This window comes from Aptenodytes forsteri, unplaced genomic scaffold, assembly GCF_000699145.1.
Source record: "Aptenodytes forsteri isolate BGI_AS27 unplaced genomic scaffold, ASM69914v1 Scaffold191, whole genome shotgun sequence".
Taxonomy (NCBI): Eukaryota; Metazoa; Chordata; class Aves; order Sphenisciformes; family Spheniscidae; genus Aptenodytes; species Aptenodytes forsteri.
The window spans coordinates 2,009,640-2,024,954 of record NW_008794630.1 but is presented as its reverse complement, the minus strand read 5'-3'; positions in this window follow the sequence as shown (position 1 = coordinate 2,024,954).

Below are 15,315 nucleotides of genomic sequence, written 5' to 3'. Positions count from 1 at the left end.
ATGGAGCGACGTACTGCGTTTTGCGGTAGTTGCGTAGGGATGGTCGCCATCGCGCTCTCGCTCCTTGGAGAAGACCAAGGCGTTGGTGACCTGAGCCCGTTCCCATCCTTAGGACCAGTTTTCTGGGAGAAAAGCGTGAAGGCAAGGCTTGTGCAGCTGGCAGGGAGACACAGCGCTCGTCCAGGCTTTGAAAGGTGCAATGTGTGCTGTCCTCGGGGGGGAAAGGGGCTGCCGGCAAGGGAGCAGAGGTGTCCAGGGACCTTCCCTAAGCCCAACTCTCCTTGGCCTTAGCGCTACACCACTTCAGTGTTATTTGAAAAAAAAATTAATTAGACAAAATGCTGCTTTTAGGTAAACTCTCAACTTGCACTTTGCTGCCCCACAAACTGCGCCCGTACAATTGAGATTAACTCGGACCCAGGCACTAATCCCCCCGGCCTGATCCTGCCCCGTCCCTTACCCCACAGGCGGGCACTTACGGGGGAGCCTGGAGAGCTGGGCCCCTGCCACGGCGCTGAAAATGCCAGTTTGCTCATCAAAATAGAGCGTGATTCATCGAAGGCTTTTCACGCAGCTACGAAGGGAGGAGGCACGGGAAGGCAGAGAGAAGGGGTGGGGAATACTGCAAATATCACAGTCAGGAGTAAGAGCCTGCAGAGAGCTGGGAGAGGTTCCCCACCAGCAGAAAATGGGCCAGGACCAGCCATGGATTTGCCCGACACGGTGTCCTGAGATCCTCTCTTGTGTTCCCATATACCACGAGTCCCTGAACGGGGGAAAACTGAGTCCCCACGTTGCATCTCTTCTGGAGAGAAGCTGGGCTCTGAGCCCACCTCCCCGGTTCTCCCAGTAGCCACGTATGTGATGGCTACAAAAGTAGTATTTTGACTATCTAGGAGTGACCAGGCCTGTAAAGGAGGTGGGAGGCTATGGCTGGGACCCAAAAGACTCAGAGGCTGATGCTTAAGTTCACCCTGAGAAATGCTAATGTTGAACGATGCCCCAGGTATCGGTTCATTATCCTCCTGGTATGAAACCCTTCATGGCGAGATGCGATGAACCCCCTGCCCAGCTGCTGAGAAATATCCCCAGGAGCCCTCCCTTCTCTTGACTGACACAAAGTGATCTCTTGTCCCTTGGATGTGACACCTCCCGCATCCCCGCATCTGGGCTGCAAGCTGTGGTGCTGAGTGGGGGGCTCGAATGGAGCAGCAGCGTGGATGTGGGAGAGGGCAAGGGTGGTTGGGGAAGGGTTTGTGGGGGGTGCCCTGCCGTGGGCCACGTCCCTGGGTTTGGCCCCCCTTTCCTTAGGGAAAGCTCCCTTTGACTTCAGCAGGACTGATTGCTGGAGCGGGAACCGCAAATAAAATCCTCGGATTTAACCCCAGAATTCCCCATCTCGGCAGCGCTGATGCCTTTTAAGCTGCTCGGGTGCTCGTCCCGCTCCACCTGTCAAGGGGCAGCCTCTCCCAGCGTGAGGAAGACCCGGCAGTATGGGATTAGCTGTACGGATCAATCCCAGTTCCCACATCAGCCTCCCGGGAGGCTCCGCGCCTCCTGTTTTACCGAGCTCCTGCTGTGGGCAGGCAGGGCAGAGCAGGCAGGGCAGGCAAGAAGCGGCAGAGCAATAGGACGCACGGAATAGCTCATCTGCAAAACCCAAGGAAACAGGATTGACCAAAGGAGGCAGGGAGACATGGTGTCCTGCAGGTGACCAGGAAATTCCTGATGCTCGATGTTCAGCAGGAGCTTTCACTTCTGACGTTGACCCTCTTGAGATGCAGAGAACTGGCTGCAAAAGCTTTCGGCCAAAGCCTGGCATCTCTGCCCAGGCAGAGAGCCCCCGCGATGGGCTTTCCTAGGCAAGGCAGCTGGGGTTTGGACCTGGAGCAAGCTCAGCAGAAAGCCTTGTAAAAATTCAGAGTAACATTTAAGAGTCACCTGGTAGTATTTATTGTGGAGTGTTATTAATATAGATGCAATCGTGATACTGTTTGTCTGTGAAGAGAAATTGGGTTTATGTGGATAATTTAGAAAGAGTAACAATCCTTTGTGAGAGAGAGAATAGCAGAGGGCTGTCGGAGCTGCCGTTACCTGTTACGGTGGTCAAAGGGCTGCAGCATCAGCTGCAGGGACCCAGGTGGGGCTCAGGCAGAGCCGGGGAGTCCCACCAGCACGTGAAGGGGCTCTGGGACATGCGGAGCTGGCTCGTCCCTCGGGTCTGTGACTGCCCCAATTCTGAGCTGATCCTGGTGGGCACTGGAGAGGAGCTGAGTGCCCCTAAAAGACTGGGTCCCTTCTTTTCATGCACTAGTTGCATTATGTGTGTCACACAAAACTGCGATGACTCTGGTAGGACTCCATTGGCATGCAGTGGGTCAGGATTGTCCCTGTAGCCTCCCACTTCCCTGTCGCCTCACAGCAACTTTGCTATGCTTGGGATTGGCAGCAGTCAGTCAACCCGTGCTACTATCAGGGTCAATGCCGTTGCATGGCAAAGCGCTCGACAATCATGTAATTCAAGCCTTGCCTGCCCTGTGCACAGGTCCCATCCGCAGAGCGGATGCACAGCTGGGAGCCTCAGGGGCGCAGAGAGCAAGGCTCACCCTCGTGTGCTTGTGCTTTTACATTCTTACACCATCCTCTCCTCTTCGGACATCCCAGCACATCCTCACCGTTTGTATTCTGCTTAAGGAAATTCCCAGCCCCTGATATCACAAGCCCATTTCACATGCTCAACTCCAAAGCAAGTCAGCAGGACCATAACCTCCTGGCATTGCCCATTGCTTGAAGACATCATGATCCAGCTCTTCCAGGGATCTGAACTGCCTCAGCTCCACTGAAGCTGTCTTGATACCAGGGACGGGGCTGATCCACAGGTAGCCTCTCCCCAGTGAGATGTCTACATCTGAGCTTGTTGCTCAGGTTTCTTGTGTAGCTGGTGAAGTAACCTGTATAGTCAGTGTGGGCTGTAGACACCCATTTCTGGTCTGATCATGGCGTACCTTGCTCTTCCCAACACTCTTGGGAAGCCCCAAGAGTGGCAGCACCACGAGGCAGGCAAGCACACGCTGGCACTGAGAGCCCCAATCTCATGATGCAGCCATTCCTGCAAGGCCAGCTCTGCTGGCAGGCCAACATCCTCGGTGCCTTTGCTTGAGGAACTCAGCCACGTTTGAGGATGACCATCTTTATTTTAGGTGCATTCATCTATTTTTTGCCCAGGTGACCTATGAAATCCAACAGGAGTGACGCCAACTCCTTGGCTGGGCTAGCTCTGCTGGAATTGGTTGTGCCATCCTAATTAACACTGGCTGTCTGACCCATATGCTGCGTACTCAATATTTTGTATATATGTGCCTATTTCCATATACTCTTCCAAAAGTAGGCCATGCTGCGTTACACAACCTAAAATGCTCAAATCCCCATGTGGGCCGATATAAAAGTGAATATTTAAATATTTTATCTAGCTTGGCAGCCATTAAAAATACAATCCAGGTCACAGACGATTGAATTTCTCCTCTCGCAAGCGTACCAGAAGTGGGCTGGGGAGATTCTCCTGTACATTAAGGTATCATGTTCCATGTTAAAATATAGCAGTGGCATTTCATTGCCAACAGATAATCACAGAGTGCCAAACATTTAATGAGCCCAACCGATCTCCCGAGAGTTCCTCTTTCCATTTTATCTGCTTTCTCCTACTTGCCAATTTATGGGCCTAGATTAAAAATAATAAATACGACTGCCAACAGGGGGAAGTATATTCTGTGTGCATACAAATAAATTGGGCCAGAGTCAGCGGAAGAGTAAATAAGCCAGTTTGGTTCTGCTTAGAGATATTAACAGAACGCTATAGTCCTTGAGGTCCATTAGGAACCTCTTAGACATTTCTGATTTATCTGAAAAGGAGCATTATGGGGACCACCGTGCCCATGGTAGGTGAAGCCTACATCAGGTGTGAAGTCTGGTCTTGCTCAAGTTTCATGAAGGTTGGTGGAAGTCTAGCAGCGTTCACGTCCTGGCATTGCGCCTTCAGCGTCTCCTTGATTTTGAGTGAACGTTGGAGCTGGCTGTTGATGCTGGTGGCTCTTAGAGGATTAGTGTCCTGAAGGAAGAAGGGATTGGGTAGCTTCTAACTTTCCACCCTGGGCAGAGACCTAGGGAGGAGCGAGCATCACATTCTATGAGAGCTCCCGCTTTTGCAGCTATTTTATCCTGGGAAGGTTTTATTCTGGTGACAAATGTAAGGCTGAACACGGCTTCTCCAGAGAGCTCCCTTCATGTAAGACCCCTCAAATTTCCTCCCAGCAATTTTTCCATCTCTATCTCCCTTTCAAGACACCCAACAGCCTGAACAGCAGCTTTGCAGACTCCCCTGGGAACAGAGCCTGAACTAACACCTCAGCTTAACGATAAATGGAAGTTTTGCTTGGAGGGAGGCAGGTTGCAGCACTGGAGGTGGTATTTTGGAGGGTGCTTTCCAGAGTTGCATGGCCAGCAGGAGCACCATGCTGTTTCCTCGTGGGTGGACCATGGGAAGCGCTCCTCATCCTGGGATGCTGGCAAGGGGAGCACAGGCTGTTGCTTTCACCATGACTCCTGTTTTCCTGTAGTAGTAGTAGTTATTTAGGGGTAAGGTTTTCTTGGCTGGCATGTCACTTTACAGATAAAAAAAATAAAAGTAAGGGCAAGGACTCAGTCCTGAGGAGTTTACAGTTTACAGCAAAGACCATATAACCTGCACTGCACTTTAGAAGCCTCAAATGCTCACTCACCCATGAATTTGCCCTCAACTGGGCAGCAGCACCTTGAGGACTGTTGTCCCTCCCTTAGGTGACCCCCATGACCAGCACCACGACCGCATCCCCCCCCCGCTGATGGCAGCGGTGGGGCTCTCCTGCCCCTCCGCTATCCCCACGCAAAAGTGCCTGAACAAAGTACGGGAGTGCCAAGACACACTGGTTTTGTCTCGGAATGGGTCGCCATGCCCTCAGGGCAGGCCTTTCCCAGTCCCCACGCAGCTGTGCTCCTCTGGGATGACCAATGCATGCAATAGGAAACATGCCCAGGTGCACCGTTGCAGCTACCTGCCGACACTTAGAGCTGCCCATGCAATTCATGTGACGGCCTCTAAGCTCATAGAAAGTGTCCGCCTTCAAGCACTTATACCCAAGCCTAGACTTTGAAGCGTTTCAATCTTCCTGAGGGTCGAAGGGTTTGGGGTTTTTTGTGAATCTGATCTTCCTTTAACAAATACCAGGTTTTCTAGGATCGCTCTCTCAAGCTCCGCTTTCTCCAGATGAGAGTTGTGCCTGCATTTTGCTGGGGGAGGGAAGGAAAAAAACCACGGTCAAAAGCTTCAGTGAGGGGTTTGCCCCAAAGCTTTCAGTACCGTGCCCACAGGCAGGGTGGGAGGAGGACACTAGGATGTTCCCAAAGGAGGACATCATCCTGGAGTTGTCACTAGGCTGAGGCAGAGCCTGCAGCCAGGGATGGGCTCTTGCTGCGGGAAATCCCCAGGCAAGACCTGGGTGGGACGTGCTCGGCCACGGTGTCCCCTGAAGGCAATCTTGATGTGACATTATCAATATTAATGTCTGTCTTACTTTGGTACAGGGTCCTGAGGCCACAGACATCTCCATAGCACTACAAAATGGTAGATCACTGATGCTTCACGCTCCCATGGGCAATCTCTCCTAGTAGATATCTTCATAGAATCATTAAGGTTGGAAAAGACCTCTAAGATCATCGAGTCCAACCATCAACCCAACACCACCATGCCCACTAAACCATGTCCCTAATTGCCACATCTACACATCTTTTAAATACTTCCAGGGATGGGGACTCCACCACTGCCCTGGGCAGCCTGTTCCAATGTTTAACCATTCTTTCAGTAAAGAAATTTTTCCTCACGTCCAATCTAAACCTCCCCTGGCGCAACTTGAGGCCGTTTCCTCTCGTCCTGTCTTCCCACAGGTGCCACCTTCCACAGCAGCAGCCAGAGGTCCCTCTGTAGTCTTTTGGTCTTAGCAGGAACAGGCTTAAATCTGCCGTCGGTCATTGTGTTTGGGGGCTTGTGAGCCCGAGCGTGTGTGAAATGAGCCTTTCCCTGCACACCTCTCCCACGGTGGCAATGCCAGGGGACTGGGTTGGCCCTGGGGGGCTTTCAGCCCAACGGTAGTTCTAGCACTTGGGTGCATAGAAAGTATTAAGAGTGCAGAGAGGAAGAAACAAAATAGAAAGAAAATAACCTGGCATTTTAGGTTGGTTGTGCTCCCACCACTCTATACAGGAAAAACCTCGGGTAGGTAAAACCCTGTGCAAAGCCACGAAGGGCAGCAGGGAGAATAAACCCGTTCTCCATGCGTGCGTTGGACTAAAGTGCAAGGCATGGGATTGAGTTGGGGCAGAGAGGAGTTGAATCGGATCTCTGGGAAAGCTTTCTCAAGGTAAGGATGGAGAAACTCTGAAACGGGTCGCAGAGGCTCTGCCACGGGAGGGCTTTGAGAAGCAAGTAGGCAAACACCAGAGAGGAGTACTGTCCGTAACCCTGTGTTGGGCCAGGGGACGGTGCAGGCGCCCACAGGGTGTCCCTTCCAACTTGAGATGTTTGTAGTTCTGCCTCATCCCCTCCTTCAGGCTTGCAGCACTGCTACTTGTGGCTCTGTCCCAGCAGGTTACAGCCCCAAAGCATCGCCCATCAGCCAGGGCAGCCTGCTTGTATTCTCCCTTAGCTCTGTTGCCCCTTTTCTGATTTTGGCGTCGACCCTCAAATACAGTAGAGATAAAACGTACTGCAGAATAAACACCTGAGAGGGAAGGATGTGAACTAACTGCAGAAAACCTGGATGCACAGCTGTTGCTGCTGTATTTCAATAGTTAGAAGGCAGCAGCTCCAGCAACCTGCTCCTCCAGACCATTCATGGTCCACAGGCTGCAGCGTGTAAGCCACGCTGGTGCATTAAGGTGAATAATTTAAAAGTTATTCTTTGATTTGGGGTAGCTCAGTTGAGGAGTCTAAAAATTAACAGCCACCCCCAAAACTAAAAAGCAAACGAACAACTTACATGTGATTTCCAGAAGGAAAATCTGTTCCGTCTCCTTCCCCCGGACCCTGAGGAAAAGTCAGACCCAATGTTGCTTCCCAGCCAGCCACCAAAAAATGGAGCAGTTGTCACCATAACCACTTTCAAAAATCAGTTCCTAAGAAACACAGTGTTTTAAGAACAGAGCAAGCAACATACCAGACTACAGTGCAGCAAGGAGATGGGTCTCTTGCCACCGTAGGAGGTGCTTTTGTCCCTGAAGGCCCCAGCCCAGCTCAAGTGTTTCAAATTCCATTGATTTTCACCTGTTACCAGTGGTTGTCTATGCCTGATGCCTCAGCTGGGAACACTTGCTCCACAGAAAGTCACGTCTTGCCGTGAAGAAAACAACCATAGAAATCTTGCATTGGAAACAAAGTGGACTTCGAGCCTGATGATGTTACTGTGATGCACGTTGAGGAGTTGTTGATTGCCCGCTGGCAGCAGGCGCATCTTTGGCACAGTCCTGCCAGGTCTCCAAAAATCATAATGTTATGAGCATCGACGCCCCCCCTCACCACCCCCACCCCCAAAGTTATTTTTATACTGAGATGTTTCAGGTCTACTTTTAGTTCTGGCCAGTTTTCCACAAATGGGGCCTCTCTTTGTGGTGCCTTTCATCTCAGATCACAGCAGATTAGGAAAAAGAAAGAAAATCCCTGCCAAAAAGAAACCTTTTTCTCCAAAATGCATTTTTAGGAGCATTTCGGGGCGGATGGCTCCCCATCTGAACAGACTTCCTTCATTTTGGGGCCGCTTGACTTGCCCGGGGGAATCTGGAACAGGATATCCCCGGCGTGAGTTTGGGTCGATGCTGAAGCGTTGCTGGCGCTTTCCTCCCCTCCGCTTTCGTCTGTGCTGTGTCGCGCGCGGGGCTCAGGTCCGGTGTTCCCGTCGGGAGAGCAGCAGCGCCGCAGCAGCGTGGCAGCTCCTTACTGACACAAGTGCCTTTTCTGGAGGTCCCCATTGTATTGCCGAGGAGCGCGGGGCTTCACGGGGCGGGTGGGCTCGCCGAGTTGGGGAAGGGCAGAGCATTTCCAAGCATTTCTGATGCTCGGTCTGTCCTCACCTGGGTGGAAACCTGGACCTGCCCAGACCCTGAGGTATCCGCTGGGATTCCTCCTTCCTCGTGCACGGGCTGTTACCCCTGCAGCTGCACAGGGGAAGTTTTGGGAGCAGCTTTTACTCCGATCTTGGCCGACCCAAGGAGAACCACACATCTCCGGGTGCACATGCAAACGTTGCACCTTCAGCACGGGGACAGTCCCTGAGAGGACACGGTGGGGGCATGCAGGGAGGGGACAAACCCTGTCACCACTTTGCTGTGGGACATGCCCGTGCTGGTGGGTTTGCTCCAGGGTATGTGCATTGCTGCCGCTGTGGGACAAGCATTCAGGCTGGAGAGCCTTCCTCCTCCTCCTCCTCCTCCTCCTGCCCCAGCCCAGGGCCGTTGGGGCAATGCCAGCTGCTGCGGCAGGACAGGAGCCTTCTCGCTGCCAGGTTTCCATCGCCTTCAGAGTGAGTAGGAGCACAAGCACCTCTGGGTGAGGCCAGGCGCTGCAGGAGCATTATTTTGGGGGGCATTGAAGGCAGGTGAGGATCATCTCCTGTACCCTGCACCCAGCAGCCCGGGGATCAAGGCTAGCCCAGGCTGGGCAGGGAGCACCTCAGACACCCCAAAAACCCCTCTGCACTACCCAAACTCGGCAGCTACAAGCTAGGGAGACCTCCCGGAGCACTGGGGCAACCGATCCTCCTAAAATAGAGCATCTGTGAGCAGCCAGCTTGAGCCGAGCATTTTAAAAGCAGTTTTCTCCCCTTTTGGTGCCAGCCGTTCATACGTACAGCCTGGAGCCAGGGCTGGGGCCGGTCTTTACGGAGGTTGGCACCAGCTCTGCAGGGGTGGCACGGCGGGGTCAGGGAGGTGCCAGCCCGGTGGCACCTTGCGGTTGGCTTCCTGGGGTGCTCAGCATCGGTGGGGCTGCCCCGATGCTCCTGCAAAAGGCTCATTTTTTAATACCGGCAGAAGTATTACCTGTATTTTCTTCGACTTGCCGTTTGATAGGAGCAGCTGATGGGAGACGGGCGTCTCTCCCATGGGAGGGTCACCCGCTACAGGCCATAATTTGATTTCCATTATTATATAGTTGACATTAAAAAAGAAGGAGATGTTCACTGTCTAATGGGGTCTTTTAACCATGTGCACTTAGTCAATAGGTGAGTAGATGTTGCTGCTTGTATCTATCTACCGTACCCAGTTGCTACGTGTGAACAAGTGTTATTTCTTCCCAGTGTTGTGGGTTCTGCCTGTCGTGACACGATGATGGAAAGGTAGGGATTATGTCGGTCGCAACACGAGCTTTCTTCTGTACAGTGTAGAGAGGAAACCTGGAACGATCCGAAGCACCGCTTGTAACTACATTTGTTCAAAAAATGTCACCTAAATCCCAAACTGTTGACACTTTATGCATGTGCTAATTTAAAAAAAAAAAAAAAAATAAAGATTTTAAGAGGTTAAAGTAGATTTGGGTTCGGCTTTTTGTCAGCTTGCCCTCACTGGGTCCCTTTGCTGTGAGTTATCAGCCCTGTGACGCTCCCTTCTCTATTAGAGGCCAGGGCACAGAAGCAGCAGCAGAAAGCTGTTAACTTAACTCTCTCTATAACCCTTCATTTGGAGAAACCAGCTCTCAAAGATCAATTCATTCCCATGGGTATCTGATCCCTGACCGCCTGGGTAATCAGAGGGCAGAGGATGGCTTGCTGATGGAAAAGTCTCCATCCTTTTGCGTGGAGGCTCCGAGCGGCAGGAGCCGTTCCTTCCCAACCCGTACAATCAATGTCTCGAGCAGTTCTTATCCTCAACCAGCTCATCGCGGTCCAAGTGGAAACGCAGACCCCGGGTGAGGGAAAGCAGAAAACCCTGTTAGACTCGCTTCAGCTGAAATAAAAGCACAGACACGCACAGTATGGCACATACCTGGGACAGGAGCCCAGATCTTCAAATGTTTTAATTTTACCCCCCTTATTTTTGGATATCCTCTTGACAAATCACTTTAACAGTTTTATTTACAGTAATAAAAATAAATTACTCTTACAGATGAATGTATAATATTATACACAATAGAGATACAGTGCAATAACAGCATTGATTTGTTTTCACTTGTTCATAAAGTGCATTGAAGGGGCTTGATTTAACCATAACTGAATGATAACTGTACATTTTTCTTTGAGATCAACTTTCCTGGTCAAGTTAAAAGGGTAACAAAAACACTTACATCAAAATAAGTTGCTGTCCTGATTGCTGTGAAATGGCCTCATTGCTGGGGAAGCAGATAGGACGGGAGGCAGGATTGGGAATGGGGACGATCGACTCCCACTCTGTCCGTCTGCGCTGCTGAAGGCGACTCCCGACGGACACTGCCCAAAGCCTGGCCAGGCTGATGTGGGTTTCAGAGCCTCAGGAGGGCGACTGCAGGGCCACGCTGGTGACCGCAGAGCAGGATCTGGCCCTGGGCCACCCCAGCCTGGCTGAATCTCTTGCTGAGCCTTGCCACCAGAAACTCATCCCTCCCTCCGAGCTAGAGGATTCGCTCTCTAAGGAGGATGCTCTTTATCCTGCCTGAGGCCTGATTCTGACCTACTCACAAGGGACATCAGAAACGAGCCCAGTCCTTGTCACTCTCCACGCGGTGTAGAGGAAAGGCAAGGCAGACCCAAGAGGCCAGGCTGCAGCAGACTCGAAAGGACGCCTGCTTTGCCAGCAGTGGCCAGCACTACCTCTCATCCTTATCCAGATACTGCCCGGTTGGAAAAGAGCTTTTCCTGGGACAAGCCAGATGTCTTCCAACTCCCGGATCCTGCAATAAGGTCATAAACCTGTGCTTGTGATTTCAGTGTCTATCGATACGACGTGCTGTCAGACATCCAGCGTCCTGCCCGCTGCAGCGTGCTCAAATTGTGAAGGGATAACCTTGGTTTAGACATAATTACGCTTGACATCGAGCAGAATTTGTGACGGCAACTATTACCCTTGGAGTTGGAGACGATTTATTCACATCCCTCAAAGTCAGGGACAAAAGAGCTTTGGACCATCCGTTCTGATTTGGGTCTTCTCTACTGAAAATCCATTTTATCTCTATAACGCTCTGTATTGCAGAGTTTTCCAACGGGGATGGGGAAGCTCCATTCCCGGGGTTGCGGGGACAGTGGGAAGGGTGGCTCTCAGGGGATTTTGCAGTAGGCAATCACAGTTTTAACAGAAAAGGTACAAATGGTACAAGTGAAGCCATCAGCTGTACGGCAGCATGACCGCCTCACCGGGAGAAAAGGTTGCGCGTGAATGAAAGGAGTTACAAGGAAATACCATGTGCATTGAACAATTATTCCTGACAATTAAAAGTGAACTGTTAATTAATTGTTAACAATTAAGTGAATTGTCGATGCTGGTCAATACACATCAACACAAGTGATGACCAATATCAATGGCTTTTTAAAGACCTCCCCACCCCAAATTTGATGCTTCTACAAGAAAGAGGTACTTCATCACTTACTGAGAACAGTAATGGTTTCTTGGGGGTTTATTCCAAGTTCAATTAAAACTCTTCATTTGAGATGAACAAATTGTGGCTGCCACATCAGGACTGAGATCCTTGAGATATTTACTGCTGGTTACGGACATGAAGTTGGCTAAAAAGAGACGTTTTCACTGCTCAAAGTCCCAAACTGAATAAAATGGAAAGGAAAAAAACCCCTAAGCAACGTTGTTGCTGGAGTCTATACATTTTGTTAGCTTTTTTAATTTTAATTTCTCAGTTGAAACGCACTGGGACAGGGACAAGGGCTTGTTGTAAGTGTACAAGCTCACACCCACCCCTAGCACATCTCCACGAAACTCAGAGCGTTCGTGCAGCTGTGGTTACGTCCCACCCAACAGTGACCCTGGCCTTTTCACAGTATATTCGAGGAATGTTTTCTCTTTCTTTCTCCTCCTTGCCCTTTCCTCACCCCCTCGACTAAAACAGCCGACCACCGACACGGAAAGCATTTCATACCTATATTCTGCTCGCTACCAACTCATGGTAGAAAAGCCAAAGGCAAGCAGAAACCTGTAAATAAATCAACCAAATAAGCAGCGGATTCATTTCCCTGGCTATGCTGATCTCTGCCATAGGCTTGAGGCTGGTCAGATACCTCATGTAATTGCTCAGGACCAATTCGCTGCTTGTTTCTGCTGCTGTAAATCTAGACCAGCTCCTGTAGGGTCCAGAAGTGATGCGAGTGTAAGCGGGGCCGGGCTCTGGCCCCGTCATCTTTTATCAAAAGCTATTTGCAAAGCTCAGTTTTTGAAGGTACAATGGCAAGATCTGGGCCATTCGCCAGGGTGAGGACGCGGAGGTCTTCCCAACCAAATGCCGACCAGCCCTCTCCAAGCAGGTCTAGTTTCCACCTGGAGTGGCCACAGAGTCTCTGTGGAAATCGAAGGGCACCTGCAAATTTCCACCAGCTAAAGACCTTGTGCTTTGCAGAACTACCACTGTCCCCTTGTATCTCATCTGAAAAGCACAATAATTGAATCAATGGCTTTTATAGACCTCAGCTTTTCTAATGACTTGTGACATAGGAATCCCAGCTGGAGGAGGCTTACCAATACATTCAATACCAGAAAATGGAGAACGATGGGCCGTACCCCGGTTGCTCTGTGTCCTTCTCATGATGCCCAGGAGCTAGACAGGGGCTGCTTGGCTCTTTCCACCATGTTTCCAGATGGTTTGGATCCACAGAGGATTCACTGCGCTGGAAAACCCTTTCTGTTTTCCAGTGCTCTTCTGATAGTTGGTGCCCCATCCACTTGTGATACCATTACATTCATGGGAGCTGCTCCCTGTTTATGGCAACATGACCTCATCCAAAATCAGGCCCTGATTCTGTACTAAACATGCCCCAAAGCCAGCACTGAAGGACACCAGGGCACTCCCACCCTGCACACAGCATTACTAACTTGGTAAGTATTTTAAGGTTTTAAGTTAGCTCTCCTGATGTCCAACGTAAGGAGGCTCCAACATCCAACGTCATCACTGATGTCCAACATTGTCACTCTAAACTTTTTCCAGTGAAAGGTTTTCTTTAGGAAAACAAAAAAAAAAACCCCCACCAAAACAAAGGTGCGGTAAAATGGTCAGAGATTTCCACAGCGCAATGCATGGCAGGTGAACTCATACCTGTTTATCTTCTTCCTCACTTCTTGTTTTCCCCTCTTTCCACTGATAAGAAAGGAAAGGGAAAACAGCAAAGGAAAAAACACCTAGAAAATGCATTTATTTTTATTTTGTGGAAAGACTGCAAAAACGCCAATTTATCAAAATGTTCTTTAGAGATTTCTTGAGACTTTTCCTGAAGCCTGTCAAGCGTTTTTAACAACTTCCATGGCCACCTTTAACAGTCTCCAAGAGAGAGATCCTAGACCATCACTTGAAAAAAAATTAGATCGGCATTTTGTACTAAACCTGAGCATGCAATATACTTGCGCCACATCTTGATACTGACGGTGAGTTGGATTAGTGCAGCAGAATAAAAGTCTCCTTAGTGCAAGGACCAGAATTTAGGCAGCAGAGTTTGCCTTCGACAAAGTCGCTGTAAATGTGTTTGGGCGAGTACCAAGCATTTCAGTGAGGACATCTCCACCTCCTCTCTACCTCAGCTGTCTGGTGGGGACTGTATCCTCGGCTTTAGCTCCTCACATCCCAAATCTTTCTCCTACTGCTGTGGAGGGCCACAGGGGAAAATTATTTTCCGTTGACCCTTGTATGCCTTTGTCAAAGCTGATCAATGGATCCCTCGAACTGAGACAAGTTTCAAGTAGGCAAACTCTAAAAAGAACATTGTTAAAATCGGAACCTTCAACAACAGGGAATTGCCTGGAAAGCCAAGAAAATGCAACTTTTTTCATGTCAAGGTTTCTCTGGAGCTGATTAGTTAATCTGCATTTGATTTAAAGATACAAAATGAGCTGCCCAGAGAAACAAATTCTGGCTTCTAGATCGGGTTGTACAAAAACATTTCAAAATGTTCACAAAGTTCCAAAAATGGTTTAAACTAACTCTGTCTTGAGTTTTCACACTGAGGAACTGCAGGGACCTGGCTGCACTTACAGAAACCAGAAGAAATAAAATGAGTAGAGAAAAGTGTTCATATATGTATTACTCTTTCTTATATATATATTTACTTTTAAATGTATGCTGATTCAACATTGTGCCTACTGCCCATTGCCCAAGGTATTCAAAAGAGAGAGGAAATGGAAAAAAAAGAAGAGAGACTGGCCACCTTTCAAAGGTAGACAATAAGTCCAAGCCCCAGGCACACTTTGGAGATTCATAGCTTTCTCATGTGCACTTGGCTCTGCGGAGCGAGAAATTCATTGCACAGATCCAGAGAGAAAATACAGTTGTGCCTGTATCCAGCCATAAAGTGGCTTCGTACTCACTACAGCCTCACAAAGCAAGAACGTTTCTGTCTTCCACGGAACTACGGTGTACACATGCAATGGTTTGGTGGCGGTGGTGCCGTTGGATTGGGTTGATAGGAACCTTCGTCTGTTTTGCCCGTGGTGCGGCAGAACCTAGCTCCTGCTTTGAAGAGGGGCGTTTCGGATGCCGGAGATCACAGCGTCCTTCTCGAAAGGAGAGCAACGTGTTTGGGACACCAGGCTCAGCGAGGGGGGGGGAGGTGCGCGTGTCTCCTGCTGCAACCACTGAGCTGTTCCCATGCCGGGCCCCAGAGCAGCATCCGCCACCTCTGCCCTGAGCCACCTTAGGTGTTTCACCCCGAGCCCTGCCATCTCTCTGAAGGTTGCTTGGTTTCTTGCTTGCTTTTTAAGTGAATGCACTACTCCACTCTCGGCCAAAAGAAAGCACAAGATAAAGGACACTTCATCATGGTCTCACTAACACCGCAAAGCACATGATACAGTAGAGGAATGTGAGGGTACCGTAGCTTCTCTAATGAAGCAAGTTAAACTGGTAGCATCCAGAACAACACGTGTAATTACAGGGGCTTGCCTCTAGGGGACCCCAGCAAGCCCGGACCCGTCTTTGGATAAAAATCCCACCCCGTGTAAACGATCAGTGTGGAAGTGAGCGCAGCCGGGGGGAGCGCATCACCCCATGGCCCCAAACCGGGCAGGAGAGCCCTTCCTCGGCCTCTCCAGAGCCTCGGGGTGCGGGGCACCCCGGCT